General features: G+C 45.4%; 1 protein-coding gene across 13 annotated transcripts in view; it reads right to left on the bottom strand.

Annotated features, from left to right (window-relative positions):
• lzts2a (leucine zipper, putative tumor suppressor 2a) overlaps nucleotides 1-17,143 on the bottom strand; it is a 232,854-nt gene that overhangs the window by 190,288 nt on the left and 25,423 nt on the right. The gene's annotated exons all lie outside the window — the stretch shown is intronic.

The following is a 17,143-nucleotide window of genomic DNA, read 5'->3' on the forward strand; positions in this document are numbered from 1 at the left end:
GATGAGTTTTGCTTTAGAATAAATTCAATAATTTCATCTTTATTAAAAGAAAACTGGCTGATGAATCCTTTTATTCTAAGGCTAATATTTACAGAATGTATTCAGTAAGGTGCAATGTATAACAGTTATTGCACAAGATAGAAACCACAGTATTGGGCGCAATGTATTAGCATGCATTGAAGATCCGTTAACACACTAATTCAGGAGATTCAGTATTAGTAAGTCTTTCTCAGCTGGGAAAGGCATAACTAGTGGAGCGTCACATCGATCAGTCTTAGGTCCCTAATTATTTACGATCTACATTAATGACTTTTAGGAGGTGCCAGAGTGCAACGTACCCAAATTTGCTGACTCTACAAAAATAGGTGAGAAGAGGCACATTATGATGATGAGGACATAGGGAATCTGCGAGGGGAATATAGTTAGGTTGAGAGAGTGGGCAAAAGCTTACTGGCTGGGGTTGAATGTAGGAAAGCGTAAGGTACTGTGGTAGGAAGAATCAAAAGGCAGACTTTTTTTATTTGTCCCCAATTGTCCCTTAAGGGGGTATTGGCGAGCTGCCTTCTTGAACCACTGCAGGGAGAAAGAGAGCACTTTGTGTAAAGAGTGGTTAGATTTAATATTTCCCAGCAGTCTCTCTCTCTCTCTCTTTGTGGCCTCAGAATTGTAAACATGAAGACTGGATTGGTTAGTCTCCATTTTCCATTTAAAATAAAAGGGGGAATTAACAAAGATTTTCGAAATAATGAGAGATTTTAACAGTGTAGACAGAAAATGCACTCACTGGCAGAGGGGTCAGGAACAAGCTTGAGTTAAGCTGATTAGCAAAAGAATGAGCTCAGTGCAGAAAGTACTTACAAAGGACAGAGAATGGAAAACATTCACAAGTAAAAGGAAGAGGGAGTGGGACTGACTAATCTACTGTCACAGAGGGCTAGCAGAGACTGTCAGGGCCGAATAGCCTCCTGCTGTGATGTTTTATAGCTCCCCTTGTGCCTGATATTCCGTGGCATACAGCTGATATACATATCAAATATGATCAATGCCCCCCACCTCCCCCCAACTCCACACCAGGCACTTTCTACATGAGAGTTTGCTCGCTGAGCTGGAAGGTTAGTTTTCAGACGTTTCGTCACCATTCTAGGTAACATCATCAGTGAGCCTCCGACGAACCCTTTCTATTTAATGTATAATATATATATTTCTATAATAAATAGAAAGCGGGACATAACACCAGCACTTTGTCGGAGGCTCGCTGATGATGTTACCTAGAATGGTGACGAAACGTCTGAAAACTAACCTTCCAGCTCAGCGAGCAAACTCACATCCAGAACTTTCTACATAGCAAGATCCCACAAATGGCATTCGGGCTGAATGGCCAGTTCACCTGCTCACTTCAGATGATGGGAGGGAAGCGAACAAGGGCGTGAGGGAGAACCCTCTGCTCTTTCAAAACCCCAAAGGCCACAGGGTCTCTCGGCCAAATCTAACAGGCCAACAGAGCTTCGCTTGGGAGTAATGATATCAGCGATAGGGTCAGTCCTCTGTCAAAAGGGCTAGCCCTGATCACAAATTCGAATCAGAACACTGAGGCATGAGCTGTAACCCTCTACTGGAGGTGGAAGTGCTGGTATACTAACTAGCCGTCGTCCAACTAGGAATGCAGCTACTGCAAATAAAGGCTTTAAAGGTACGGACAAGTTTCCGGCCCTTTCAGAGACGCTACAAAAATCACACAATCATACTGTACAGAACAGGCCTCTCAGCCACACGAACAGAAATGCTACACAGAATCTACACTCGTCCTACTTTCTTGCACTAGACTCTCAGCCTCAAATGTTACAACACTTTTACAAAGTACTTCAAGCACTTTTTTTTAAAAAAAGAGGTTGTGAGGTTTCCTGCCTCACGTCCCCTCCCGGGCAGGGCATTCCAGACCCCCACCACCAAAAGTTCTCCTCAAATCCCCTCTAAACCCTAAAATTACACCCCTTGTTATTGACCCTCCAACGGATAATTAATAGCTGTTTCCTATTCATCCTGTCCGCACCCGTCAATCATGTACATCTCTGTCAGGTCCCACCCCGACACCTCAGCCTTCTCTGCTCCAAAGAAATAAACCTGAGCTTATCCAGCCTCTCTTCATCGCTGCAATGCTCCATCCCAGGCAACATCCTCATGAATCTCCGCGGCAACTCTTCCTGGGCAAATCATATAGTTCCTATTGTGTGGTGACCTGAACTCTTGTTTTCTTTTATTCATTCACAGGATGAGGGTATCACTGGCTAGGCAGCATTTATTGCCCATTCCCTAATTGCCCAGAGGGCAGTTGAGAGTCAATCACATTGCTGTGGGTCTGGAGTCACGTGTAGGCCAGACCAGGTAAAGAATGGCAATTTCCTTCCCTCAAGGACATTAGTGAACCAGAAGGTATTTTCTCGACAATCAACAACGGGTTCACTGTCATCATTAGATTCTTATTTAAAATCAAACTCCACCATCTACCGCAGCAGGATTCGAACCCACATCCCCAGAACATTACCTGGCTCTCTGGATTAACAGTCCAGTGGCAATACCACTAGGCCATTGTCTCCCCATTAACCAGCCACAATCCTCCAGCTGTGGTCTTACCAAGGTCCTGTACAGCTCCAACATCGCCTTCCTGCTCTTATCATCTAGACCTCGATGGATAAAGGCAGCATCCCGTATGCATTCTTCACGAATAACCTGCCTGCTGCCTTCAGGGGCTGAGAGCGCTCTCTTGAAAGAACAGCAGTCCCCATCTCAAATTGCCATGCTTTCACTAAACGTTCCTTATTGATGGCGAACAACAAATACGTTCACTCTAACATTAGGAGTAAAGAGCTGCGGTGGTGCAGTGGTAGCGTCCCTCCCTCTGGACTAGAACATTCTGGCTTCAAGTCCTAGCTGCCCTCCTCCCTGTTGTAACAGCTTGATTAAAAAATATCTAGGATAAGGGAAACTGCAATTCATTTGCCAAGCTCGGCGAACAAACCAACAGCCAAACTGAAATTCAATTGATCTCAATTACCCCATTCTTTAAAAACTGGAATTGCAATCTCGATAGCTGTAGTTTTAGGATAAAATGCAGCGGATTTAAAACAGGTGATTACTTCTCTGAAAGGGTGATGAATCTGGGGAGTTTACCACCCCACAGCGTGGTGTGTTGGGGCATTGACGAAGTTCGAGCTGGAAATAGATTTTAACGAATAGGGGATTTGAAGAGTCATGGAGCGCACACAGGAATGTGGACCTGAGGCCGAGGTGAGATCAGCCACAATCATAGCAAATGATCATATCAAGGGGCTGAATGGCCTTGTCCTGCTCCTAGTTCTTACGTAGTCACTCATTGCCTTGATGACTCCTAACCCCGACAGTGCCGAGTGTGCCATAGTCGCAATTAAATATTAGTCAGTTTGCACTGACCCAAATACTACAAGAATGTCCCTGAGGAATATTTGATCAGGCTTCATTCAACCATTGAAGAGTAAAAGATGGTACTAGGCCCTGGTTAGTTCATGGTTATTCTTGTTGTCGTGCCACTGTTAGTGAATCTTAAGTCCAGTCCTGGCAATGTTGTTTTAAATCAGTATTTCTTATTATTTGATCTAAGTCAGAGTTGCAAGATTTCCACAGAAACCAAAAACATGTTGGAGATCACAGCAGGTTGGGCAGCATCCACCGAGAGAGAACAAGCTAACGCTTTGAGTCTAGATGATTCTTTATCAGGTTTCCTGTTGTTAATTGTTGGAGAATGAGCTTCACTTGCCCAAGAAATCAAATCTCTGGAGATGTCCATTTCTCTATGTTCACCCTCCCCTCAATTACGAGGGGTCACGATTTCTAGGTGAGAAGGGATAAGTTTATGGGAGATGTGCGTGGAAAGTTCTTTACGCAGAGGGTGTGGGTGCCTGGAACGCGTTGCCAGCAGAGGTGGTGGAGGTGGGCACAATAGCGTCGTTTAAGATGTATCTGGACGGGTACATGAATGGACAGGGAGCAGAGGGATACAGATCCTTGGAAAATAGGCGATAGGTTTATATAGAGGATCTGGACTGGCACAGGCTGGGAGGGCCAAAGGGCCTGTTCCTGTGCTGTAATTTTCTTTGCTCTCTGTTCTTGTTGTTCAGTGTAGAACAGCCAACGGGAGGCCACCGGTCACGCAGGGCGGTAAAAGGTGCTGGCTACCTCAGGGCATCCTCAGGCAGCACCTTCCAAACCCGCTGTCACTTCCATCCAGGAGGACAAGGGAGCGCCACTGCCCTGCAAGTTCCCCTCCGTTGGAAAAGCATCATTCATTCCTTCAGCTGGGTCAGAATCCTGAGGGCATTCCAGTGAAGGAAAAGCGATATGTTTCCAAGGCAGAATGGTGAGCAGAAAAAGACGATCGCTGTTCAGGGCTCCCTTCCAAAAAATGCTACTGAAGCGAGGTCCAAAGTTAATTTTAAATTGGAAAATGACAGACGTTCCTAACAGAAAGGTGCATAGAGATGTAGGGCAATGGCAAGGCGGTGGATAAGGTGTCAGGCCAACTCACTCAAACAGACTCAAGTAGCGAAATGCCCTCCGCCTGTTCCCGGGTCATTAATAAGAGGACTCGATCAAAAATAAACAAACGCGGTCTCCTCAGGCTGATTACTGGCCCCGATGGAACTAATTTCCAACAAAAATACAGCTCCCGTCTTTGCTTTTGTGCCTTAATTAGTCCTTGAACTGACCCTTTTGTACTGTGGAATTCAACCGCAAGTTTTTCAATTTCAGTGTCATTAATCCTTTGAGTGGACTGGATTTGAACCCAGCAACAGACTCCGCGGAATCAACTGGCCCGTTAGGCTGGCACTGTGCTGTTTCTATGGAAGGGTTAAAAAAAGGCATATATGGAAAGAAAATCCAGGGATACAGCTCCCAAACAGTGCAGCCCGCACTGAAAAGACTGAAGTTACTTCTTTCAAAAGCTTTCTCCTTAAAACTAATTGCGAAGGATGTAAAATATAGCACGCACCAGGTTCTAAAGAGGATCATGGAATCCCTACACAGTGTGGAAACAGGCCCTTCAGCCCAATAAGCCCAGACCCATCCCACCTAATCTGCACATCCCTGAACACTATGGGAAACTTCCCACGGCCAATCCACCCTAGCCTGCATATCTTTGAACTGTGGGAGGAAACCCACGCAGGCACGGGGAGAACGTGCAGACTCCACACACACACAGTCACCCGAGGGTGGAACTGAACCAGTGTCCCTGGTGCTTTGAGGCAGCAGTGCTAACGACTGAGCCACCATGCCGTCCCTAGAGCTCCTTGAAAGCGGAGCGATGAGCAGAACAATTACACTAAATTGCGTCCATCGACATTGAGACTATTGCTGGGCTCGGGCCAGGCAGGGTCTAACAGAATAGTAGAACAGGCCCAAGGGGCTGAATGGTCTACATACACTACAACCAGTCCATGCCGAGCATGATCCCAAACTAAACTCGCCCCATCTGGCTGCTCCTGGCCTGTATCCCTCTAAATCTTTCCTATTTGTGTACCTATCCAAATGTCTTTTAAACATTGTAACTGTGCCCACATCAAGTTCGTTCCACACACGACCCACCCTGTGTTAAAAAACTGTCCCTTGTTGTCTTCTTAAAATATCCCTCTTGTTGCCTTAAAACTATGGCCTCTATTCATGTAATTCCCCACCCTCGGGATAAGATGCTGACCACTAACCCAGCTATACATCTCATGATTTTATAAGCGTCAACTTGCTATGCTCTGGGGGGAAAAGTCTCAGGCTGTCGTTATAACTCAAACCCAGCATTACATTTTATAACAACTACCATGTTCCTCAGATCTGCACACCTAGATCTCAGCACGAATGTTACAAATAGGTTTACAGTAGAGCAGGATGCATTCAAACATAGCACAGGAACAGGCCCTTCAGCCCTCCAAGCCTGCGCCGATCAAGATCCACTGTCTAACCTGTCACCTATTTTCTAACGGTCTGTGTCTATTTGCTCCCTGCCCATCCATGTACCCGCCCAAATATCTCTTAACAGACCCTAACGTGTCTGCGTCTACCACCTCCGCTGGCAATGCGTTCCAGGCGCCCACCACCCTCTGTGTAAAGAACTTTCCACACATATCTCCCTCAAACTTTCCTCCTCTCACTTTGAACTCATGACCCCTAGTAATTGAGTCCCCCACTCTGGGAAAAAGCTTTTTGCTATCCACCCTGTCTATACCCCTCATGATTTTGTAGACCTCAAATCAGGTCCCCCCCCTCAATCTCGTCTTTCTAATGAAAATAATCCTAATCTATTCAACCTCTCTTCATAGCTGGCACCCTCCATACCAGGCGACATCCCGGTGAGCCTCCAATGCACCCTCTCCAAAGCATCCACATCCTTTTGGTAATGTGGCGACCAGAACTGTACACAGTACTCCAAATGTGGCCAAACCAAAGTCCTATACAACTGCAACATGACCTACCAACTCTTGTATTCAATACCCCGCCGAATGAAGGAAAGCATGCCATATGCCATCTTGACCACACTATTGACCTGCGTTGTCACCTTCAGGGAACAATGGACCTGAACACCCAGATCTCTCTGTTCATCAATTTTCCCAGGACCTTTCCATTTACTGCAGAGTTCACCCTTGCATTTTGGAAGATCAAATACATCACCTCTCATTTACTTGGATTGAACTCCATCTGCCATTTATCTGCCCAACTCTCCAATCTATCTGTATTCTGCTGTAATTTCTGACAGTCCCCTTCACTATCAGCTACTCCACCAATCTTAGTTTCATCAGCAAACTTGCTGATCAGACCACCTACACCTTCCTCCAAATCATTTACATATATCACAAACAACAGTGGTCCCAGCACAGATCCCTGTGGAACACCACTGGTTACAGGTCTCCAATTTGAGAAACTCCCTTCTACTACTACTCTCTGTCTCCTGTTGCCTAGCCAGTTTTTTATCCATCTAGCTAGCACACCCTGGACCCCATGTGACTTCACTTTCTCCACCAGCCTGCCATGGGGAACCTTATCAAACGCCTTACTAAAGTCCATGTATATGACATCTACAGCTTTTCCCGGATCAATCAACTTTGTCACATCCTCAAAGCTTTCTATTAAGTTGGTAAGACATGGCCTTCCCTGCACAAAACCATGTTCCCTATCACTGATAAGCCCATTTTCTTCCAAATGGAAATAGATCCTAACCCTCAGTATCTTCTCCAGTAGCTTCCCTACCACTGCCGTCAGGCTCACCAGTCGATAATTACTTAATCTTGCTGCCCTTTTTAAACAAGGGGTCAACATTAGAAAGTCTCCAGTCCTCCAAGACCTCACCTGTGTCTAAGGATGCTGCAAAGATATCTGTTAAGGCCCCAGCTATTTCCTCTCTCGCTTCCCTCAGTAACCTAGGATAGATCCCATCCGGACCTGGGGACTTGTCCACCTTAATGTCTTTTAGGATACCTAACACTTCCTCCTTCCTTATGTCAACTTGACCTAGAGTAAGCAAACATCTATCCCTAACTCAACATCTGTCATGTCCCTCTCCTTGGTGAATACCGATGAAAAGTACTCGTAGAGGAGAGTGTTATGCTTCAAGTGATCCCAGGGTGATGGAGTCTGAGATATTTATACCTTCAGGTCACATACTATTGAGATTGCCTCCTAAAGGTATTCCAACATTGTGTGTGTCTGGAAAGCGATACAGAGACAGTGATGATGAAGTGTAACACAATGCTGGTCCACTCACATTGTCACTTCGTCAAGTTTGAATTGTACAAGCCTTGAAGTCCTCACCACCTGCCCTTATGTTACACGAGAGTCACCCTCTCTTTGAATAGTGGACCTTCAGAAACGGTGGCCGATTGCATTCTGGTAAAGAACACGCCTGCTCGTAGGTTAGCAGGGCGGCCTGAGGGGCTGAATGGCCTACTCCTGCTCCTATTTCTCAATGAGAGAAACTGCTTCTATGGCAGGGGGGAGGGTGTCAGTAACCAATGGGGACAGACATTAGAGAATTACCAAAAGAAGCAGCAGGTTTTTTTTTAACTGAGCAAAACAAAGCAAGTCATGACGAAATGCTATGGAAGCAGCTCCAAGAGCTTCGAAAAAAAAATTGTATGAAATATTTGCAAAGAAAATAAATCAGAGGTTTAAGGGCACAGTAGGAGAGCACCTTCAGGGAGAGATAGCCATGAATATGAAGGACTGAATGGTCACCCTGTGAGCTTTATGAATGTACATACTGCAGAAACTCAAACAAATGTAGGAGAATGTCTGGTGCAGTTGGTAGTGGTGGAGCTGGGGCTGGAGGTGGGGTGCGGAGGGGGGCCGGCCGGAGGGGGGGGGGGGCCGGAGGGGGGGGCCGGAGGGGGGGGGAGGGGGGGGGCGAGGGGGGGGGGGGGCGAGGGGGGGGCGGAGGTGGGGCCGGAGGGGGGGGCGGAGGTGGAGATGGAGCTAGAGGGGGACGCGAAGATGGAGATGGAGACGGTGATGGTGATAGCAAAGAGACACTCGATGAGCAGTTGCTCAGAGCAGAGTGTGGGAAAGTGGGCCAAAGGAAGGCAGTAGTGTATTTTGCACACATTCAGCGAATTTCTGCAGTGTGGAAACAGGCCATTTGGCCCAACAAGTCCACACCACCCTCCAAACAGCATTCCACCCAGACCCAATGCTCCTGCATTTCCTGTGTCTTACCAACCTAACCTAAACATCCCTGGGCACGACGGGCAATTTAGCATAGTCAATCCACCTAACCTGCACATCTTTGGACTGTGGGAGGAAACCGGAGCACCCAGAGGAAACCCACGCAGACACCAGGAGAATGTGCAAACTCCACACAGATGGTCACCTGAGGGTGGAAATCAAACCCGGGTCCCTGGCGCTGTGAGGCTGCACTGCTAACCACTGAGCCACCGTGCTGCCCATTTTTGGCAGTACAGCCTCGATGGGCCAAAGGGGCTTTTCTGTACTGCACGATTCTACGGTAGTGGGAGATTTACATGCTCCCCACATTCAGAAAAAAAGTGAGGGGAAATTATTTACACAGTCGAGCGAATGAATACACACAGTTAAACAAAGCACAGTGACTCAGCGAGCAGCCCAAGGCTGTAGCCTCAGGTCTCAGCCCGAAAGCCTGAAAGGAGAGCTCTCCAGCAACAGGGAAAACCGCTAGCCGGACAAGAACACGCAAGCTTTCCATTGGCCTGTAGGTAAAGGCCTCCTTACAAGCTGTGGACATGCCAAGGGTCCAGCATTCAACAGCTCGTAACAAGTTGGAAACAAGCTATAGCTCTAATTCCTCAGCTTTCTCCTTAAACACCAACTCTCTCCCTCTCTCTCTGGCACCAGATACCAATCGCTGTGATGGCCTAGTAGTATTATTGCTGGACTCAAATAACATTCTGGGGACCTGGGTTTGAATCCCGTCACAGCCAATTGTAGACAGAGATAATGGGAACTGCAGATGCTGGAGAATTCCAAGATAATAAAATGTGAGGCTGGATGAGCCAATTGTAGAATTTGAATTCAACAAATATCTGGAATTAAGAATCTAATGATGACTGTGAATCCATTGTCGACTGTCAGGAAAAACCCATCTGGGTCACTAATGTCCCTTTAGGGAAGGAAAACTGCCATCCTTGCCTGGTCTGGCCTACATGTGACTCCAGACTCACAGCAACATGGTTGACTCTGGACTAATAGGGACGGGCAATAAATGCTGCTTAGTCAGCGATGCCCTCATCCCATCTTTATTTAGAAAATTTAGAAACTGCGGAGTCAAGTTAATATCTTGTGCTTTCCTGGACCTCAGAGTAAATCCTGGGAAGTCACAGTTTGGGAACCTCTTATTCCACCACAGGCTCTGTGAGAGAGGTCAAGGGATAACTTAAAGCTCCTCAAAAACCAAAGTAATTCAGGGCTTAGGAAGAAAAAAACATCAGCTTCTTTTGTTACATTTTACAATAAAACTTCTCTTTCTCCACATTAATTTGCAAAGGGGTAGATTTAACAAATTGTTCTGGGGGTAGATTAAATTGCTACGGCATAGATTCCACACTTTTAACTCAACTATTTTCACACCAGTTACTGCCATGCAGCCAAAAAGTATCTCCTGGTTATAAGAAAAAAAATCACAAATGCCAGAGTGAAACCAGAAAGAACATACATTCCTATCGCACATTTGGGGGTTGCAGAATTTTCCATTTACCTTTACATCAAAGAAATATTTTCTGTTTTAGCACAGTGACTGATGTAGCACCCAAATTTATACATAGCCAGCTCCCACGAACGGCAATATTACACTGGCCAAGTAATCTGGTTTCAGGCTAAATAAAAACCGAGAGAACTGCGGATGCTGTAAACTAGGAACAGTATCAAAACATTGCTGGAAAAGCTCAGCAGGTCTGGCAGCATTTGTGGAGAGAAAAAAAAAAATCAGAGTTAATGTTTCGGGTCCAGGTCTGATTTTCTTCACAGAAGCTGCCAGACCTGCTGAGCTTTTCCAGCAACATCTGTTTTAAATCAGGTTTCAGGGATTGATTTGTATGACGAACTGGGAAGGACAATGATCCCTTTCAAATTCTGCCTTACAATCTTTAACAGTCACCTCAGTAATAAAGCATTGAGGTGGTAGAGTGATACAGTACAGAAATAGACCCTTCGGTCCAACCAATCTGTGCCAGCCATAATCCCAAAAGTAAACTCGTCCCGCCTGCCTGCTCCTGGCCCATATCCCTCCAAACCTTTCCTATTCATGTACTTAGATAACCAGGTGAAGAGCTGGATGAACACAGCAGGCCAAGCAGCATCAGAGGAGCAGGAAGGCGATTGTTTCGGGCCCACATCCACCAATTTCTCTTGAAGTTCATTCCACACAAAATTGTATGTGAAAGATGTAGCTCCCCTGTGTCATTTTAAATCTTTTCTCCTCTCACCTTAAAATATGCACTCTAGTCTCGAATTCCCCCACCTTATCTATATCTCTCATGATTTTATAAATCTCTATAAAGGTCACCCTCTAAAGGGAAAGTTGGTGCTGCAGTGAGTCTAGTGATTCTAAGGTTCGTATTAATGTTTTGGGAACCTAGGTTCAAATCTGGCCTCAGCTGCATTTGCTGAATCAACCCGGAGTTGAAAAGTTAGTGAAGGGAACCATGAAGCTGCTTTCGATGATCAGAAAAACACTTCTGCTTCGTTAGCGGTCTTTAGGGAGGGAAATCTAAATGCAGTTGACTGATAGCTGTGCTCTGCAGGAAATGAGCAAACCACTCAATTGAAAGGTCATTAGGGACAGGAAAGTCCCAGCGTGACAATGCAACACCACCTCGAAACTACAGCCCCAGTTCATGTCACAAGTGTCTGAATTCAATGTTAGCCACACACAGAATCTACTCGGAATGGGCAAGTTCTGTGGGTTTGGGTCCACGCACACATCTGCGGCTGTGTGCCCGTGTTTGAGAAAGGAATATTTTCTTTTCCCCGCAGAGTCCTGTCGTGGGGGCATGATGCACGAAAACAATTGCCATAAACTTTAAAATTTTAACAACCATAATCTTCCGAGCAACGAAACAGCAAAAACCATTTTGGTGCAAAATGGCTATCCCAATAAGCAATCCCTGGCCCTCAGCAGATTAATGGCGCTAATTACCCTCACTCACGGTCAAAAATCAACACCATAAGCTTGGCCCAATTGGCCATTTCTGCTCGAGGCTAAAAGGTTTCTGTTTTCACGAAGGGGGGTAGATAAAGCTCGGGTGGCTAAAAGGGAAGTGGGAGAGGGCAGGATTAGTGCATTGGAACAGGCTCGAAAGGCTGAATGGCCTGCTTCTGCCCTGAGAAATTCTGCACGTCTGGCAGCATCTGCAAACAAACAGACACAAAGTTAACATCCCCAGTTCCGAAGAAGGGTCACTGGTCCCAAAACATTAACCATTTCTTGCTCCGCAGACATTGCCAGACCGGCTGAGTTTCTCCAGCAATTTCTGTTGTTGCTTTGGATCTCCAGCATCTACTGAATTTTGCGGGATCAACTATTTGGGAATGTGATAGGGAAGTAGTTACAGAGGAAATCAAGTGTCAGATAGAGATCCACAGCATAGTAAAAGGCCCTTTGGCCCATCAGGTCTGTGCAGAATGCAGGGTTTCCGTTCCTGTTGCCTCGATCTCTAACAGCAGTCTGCAGGAAGGAATGGATTCTTGGACACAGAGGACAGGTGACAATCTCTGAAAAGCTGAGGATCAGCTTCAACATTAAAAAAAAACCCAAGGCTGGAAAAGTGCAGACAACTCAAAAGAACAATCAGCCATTGGCTAACTGTTTCAAGGCATTTCGATTTTATTACATTAGGTGTCAGGAGTAGGAGTAGGAGTGCTCAGGAAATCCCAGGCTACAGTTCAGCACATAACCGGACAGGCAGTGAAGCAGGGACAGTGAAAGTGTGATGTGATGGAACATATTGCAGAAGCTTGCATGTATAACAGTCAGTATCCCACTGCATCGCGCAGTGCAGTGTACTGTTCAAACTTGCTGCTCCCTGTACTGTTCATCTAGAGTTCTGCTGCAGTGCAAACTGATCCAAAAATCGCAGGGATAGCCCAGGGCCACACTGGCGAGTGACAGGGTTTTGGGTGTTTGGGCAGGGGGTGGGGGGTGGGGGGTGGGTGTGTGACCTGCATTTCTGGCTGAGAAAAATTCACCAGTTGTTGTGAATCTCTTCTTCACCAGGAGTCACAGTCAGAGAGGATAGACAGAAAAAGAGGGAAAGAAAGAACGAACAGAAGAACAAACCAAAGAGGGAGGGGGGGAGAGAACGAACGAACGAAAGAAAGAAAAGGAGAGAAAGAAAGAAAGAAAGAAAAACGAAAGAAAGAAAAAAGAAAGAAAGAAAAAAGAGAAAGAAAGAAAAGGAGAGAAAGAAAGGAGAGAAAGAAAGAAAGAAAAAAGAAAGAAAGAAAAAAGAAAGAAGAGAGAAAGAAAGAAAGAAGAGAGAGAAAGAAAGAAAGAAAGAAAGAAAGAAAGAAAGAAAGAAAGAAAGAAAGAAAGAAAGAAAGAAAGAAAGAAAGAAAGAAAGAAAGAAAGAAAGAACGGAGAAAAGGAGAGAAAGAAAGAAAGAGAGAAAGAAAGAGAAAAGGTAGAAAGACAGAAAGAGAGAAAGAAAAAAGACTGAAAAAGAAAGAAAAAGGAGAGAGAGAAAGAGAGAGAAAGACAAAGAAAGAAAGAAAGCGAAAGAAAGAAAAGAAAGAAAGAAAGAAAAGGAGAGAAACAAAGAAAGAAAAAGGTGGAAAGAAAGAAAGACAGAAAAAAAGAAAAAGAAAAGAAAAAAGAAAGAAAGGAAAAGAAAAGAAAGAAAAGAAAGAGAGAGAAAGCAAGAAAGGAGAGAGAGAGAGAGAGACAAGGAATATTCATATTTTCTTTAAAAGAGAAAGAAAGCAGATGTTTCGTAAACCAACTCCAGACAGAAATAAGATGGCAGTTCAGGCCAAAGCCAAATCACAGCAACTCGCTAACCCATTTGTATTCATCTGTGTGGATAAAACAGCTTCTCAGGAGACAGGCCAATTCCTCAGGAAGGACCAGGAACTGAAGATTAGTCCCTGCTGACACTACTTTTTGCAATGCCAGGGGGAGAACCAGAAGACAAAAACAAACTGCGGTTCCCTGTCATCCTTCCAACAGTATTAGTTCCTGGAGTTTTGGAATAGGGTGGTGGGGCGGGGGTGTTGCTGGATGGGAACACACGATGACTGTTGAAAGCAAGAGCTGAATTCTCTAGGAATACATCCAAACAAAGTTGGCAATGGAGAGGCAGGAAGGTAACCAGAGTTACTGAAACTTAGCGAGAAGCAGCCAAGTGTGGATTTATGAGGGGGAAATAAAATCTGTTCTTAACAAACCTTCCAAAGCACATGAGGACGTTGCAGATGAAGCAGACCAGTGCATTGAACAAGTGGAGGTAACTTTTCAAAATGTTTGAAAGTTCCAAATAAAACTACTAAAGCGATAGGCAGCAGGGAGTACTTGTGAAGGGAACACATGCAGGCAGAGTTTAGGCTGATGTTATTTCAAGTCTGCACTTGAAGCTCTATTCATCGAGTGCTGGGAACCACAGCATCAGCTGCTGCTGAAGATGGCTCACATTTACACAGTCTGCTCTGGGAAGGTTTCTCTCTGCTCCTTCACGGGGACTGGCTTCGGGAAGGATCAGCAGGTGCTGAAGACCCGCAGCAATATATCACAGACAGAGTGAACATTCCCAAAGCCACCGGCCCCCCCCAACCCAGGCAGACTCCCATGTGCATAGTACAATGCATCATCATTTCAGTCATATTTTCTACACAAGGTTTATGGGAGTCAAACAAAATTATGCTCAAGGGGTTTCTCAGATGAAGATAATTTAAGAACACAGGGACAGTGAACTGGATTTTAATCAGACCCATCCCTGCTAGGGTGAAGGACATGTCACCCATTCTGAGGTCTAAACACGCTGTGGTTAATGATCCCTGAGCTCTGAGCTGCTGCCACTGCTTCAGTTTATTATATTAATGGAATTAAGCATGCAAAGTAAATCATAGCTCTTTACACTGAAGCTCAGAGACCATTAGTTCAGCTCAGTAAGACAAAGAAAGGAACCTTTGTCTCTAATTAAATTTTAAGCAAACTGTTTTGCTTTCCTCCTTTGCTTGCTGCCACTCGCTCTTATAATCGCTGGTGGTGTCAAAGCTCCACATTTCTGCAGTTGAAACTGAGATTTTCTTGACTTTTCTAGAGACGTGTCTTTTTTTTTTAAAATGCATGATGAATGGAGCAACTTGCTTCATGTCAGCAATCCTCCTTCAGAAAGTAGCGCACTATTAACAAAAACCCAGGGGCAAAGCACCCCAAAGATTTTGCTATAGCTGTACAGGGACATGGGTTAGGCTACTTTTGGAGTAGCCTCTACAATTCTGGTCACCCTGTTACAGGAAGAGTTCAGAAGATCACACGGCAACAGGATATAGTCCCACTGGTTTATTCGAAATCACAAGCTTTCATAGCACTGCTCCTTCATCAAGTGAAGTGAAGAGGTGCACAACAGCGCAGAATCTATAGGCTAAGGAATCAAAAGATTATACAAATCGTGTGAGCAGAGTGTCGACAGGCTGAATAATAAGCTCTGCAGGTGACACTAAGTGAAACACAATGACAGTAAAGTAGAATCACCGCGTAGAGACCGATAGCCAAGTTCTGTAGCCATGAAAACAGTCTCACTTGTGATCTTGTGTTCATGTTGCACTACATGTGACCCCACCTCACTGTTCTGTGTCTGTAAAACCTTCCTTACTGTCCTGTTTTGACACCATCACCTTGATAACCTGTTATGATCTCTCCACCTTAACTGGTTTGTACAATTTGGGATTACTTGTTACTTTGGTCAGGCCTTTGGCACGCAAAGCTAATTTTATTCCAGCCGTTTGGTTTGTCTCCAGCAACAACTTATTTTTAATTTTTTATAATTATCTCTCTACCTTATTTAATTGGGTTATAGATCACCCCTTTGCTTGTTATTCAGCTGTTTACACTTTACTCACACCATCTGATGCTTCTGATCACCTACAGAGACCTATCATATAGCCCGTCAACAATCCCTCACACCATTTGTGCGATCTCTCTGCCTGTAAATTCTGCGCCTGTGTTTCTCTTCACTTCACCTGATGAAGGGGCAGTGCTACGAAAGCCTTAGGCTACAACCTGGTCTCATGTGACTTCTGACTTTGTCCCACTCCGGTCCGACAGCAGGGAAGGATACTGCTAGATTGCAGAAGGTGTGAAAAAGATTTACAAGGAAGTTACTGAGACTGGAGGGTTTGGGTTATAAAGGGCAGTCTGGATCGGCTGGGACCTTTTCGCTTAGTGCAGAGGAGATAGAGGCATGACCCTGTAGAGGTTTATAAAGTCATGAAGGGCATGAATACGATAAATAGCCAAAGTGTTTTCCCCAGAGAAGGCGAGTCCAAAAGTAGAAGGCATAGGTTTAAGGGGCAGAGAGGGAGACATGGAGACTCAATTAAGGCATTCTAAAGACAACTGGATTAAGTTTGGTAAATGTATAAAATGCGCAGGAGGTGGTGTGGTGCCTTCCATGGCTGAATAGCTTGTTGCTCACCCTCCACAAATGGCCACTAGGGCAGAGTAACATTGAGGTCAGTGTGAGCAGAATCTACTCATCTGGGGGCCGAGTGGCTGATCTTTAAATTGGCAATGAACACAGCAGATTTGTCTATCGAGTCAGACAGTTTGATATCAGTTCAGGCCAAGTTTGGTAAAGAGTGCGGCAGGGAGTAATAAGACAGAAGATCACTGGAGATTGTAGATCTGATGGGGGAGTTCAGAATATCCCTGTACTAACACTGCGTTCTGACACACTGACTAACGTCTCCAGTCAGTCACTCAGGTACACTGTGTTCAGAGCCCAGGATTCATCTCTTACCAGCTGTCCTCATTAGACAACACAGCGGAGACTGCGTGTACTTAAAACCTGAAAACACAGGAGCCAGAGCAGGCCATTCTGCCCAAGTCTTCTCTGCTATTCAATGAGATCACAGCTGGCATGATCATCCTCAGCTCTGGTTTTTCGGCTTTGCCCCCTAACATTTACTGATCAAAAATCTGTCTTTCTCAGCCTTGCGTAGGCTTAAGACTACAGCTTTGAGCTCTCTGTGGTGAGAAAATCAACAGGTTCACCAGCCTCAGAGAAAACAAATTCCTCATCTCTGTCTTGAAGGAAGATCCCTTATTCTGTGATGATACCCTGTGGTCCCATACTCTACCTCAAGTCCCGATCTTTCAACATTTACCCTGTCAGGTGGAATTTCTGTCCTTGTTCATTTTATGAAATGAATTTAAACAGTTAAGGATAGGGCCCTGGTTAGGGTTGCGGCCTCCAGGCAATTTCCCATGGCCCAATCCACCTAGCCTGCACATCTTTGGACTGTGGGAGGAAACTGGAGGAAACCCACGCAGACACGGGGAGAACGTGCAAACTCCACACAGACAGTCGCCCAGGGGTGGGATTGAACCCAGGTCCCTGGTGCTGTGAGGCTGCAGTGTTAACCACTGAGCCACCGTGCTGCC

Source organism: Stegostoma tigrinum, chromosome 20, assembly GCF_030684315.1.
Source record: "Stegostoma tigrinum isolate sSteTig4 chromosome 20, sSteTig4.hap1, whole genome shotgun sequence".
NCBI classification, from domain to species: domain Eukaryota; kingdom Metazoa; phylum Chordata; class Chondrichthyes; order Orectolobiformes; family Stegostomatidae; genus Stegostoma; species Stegostoma tigrinum.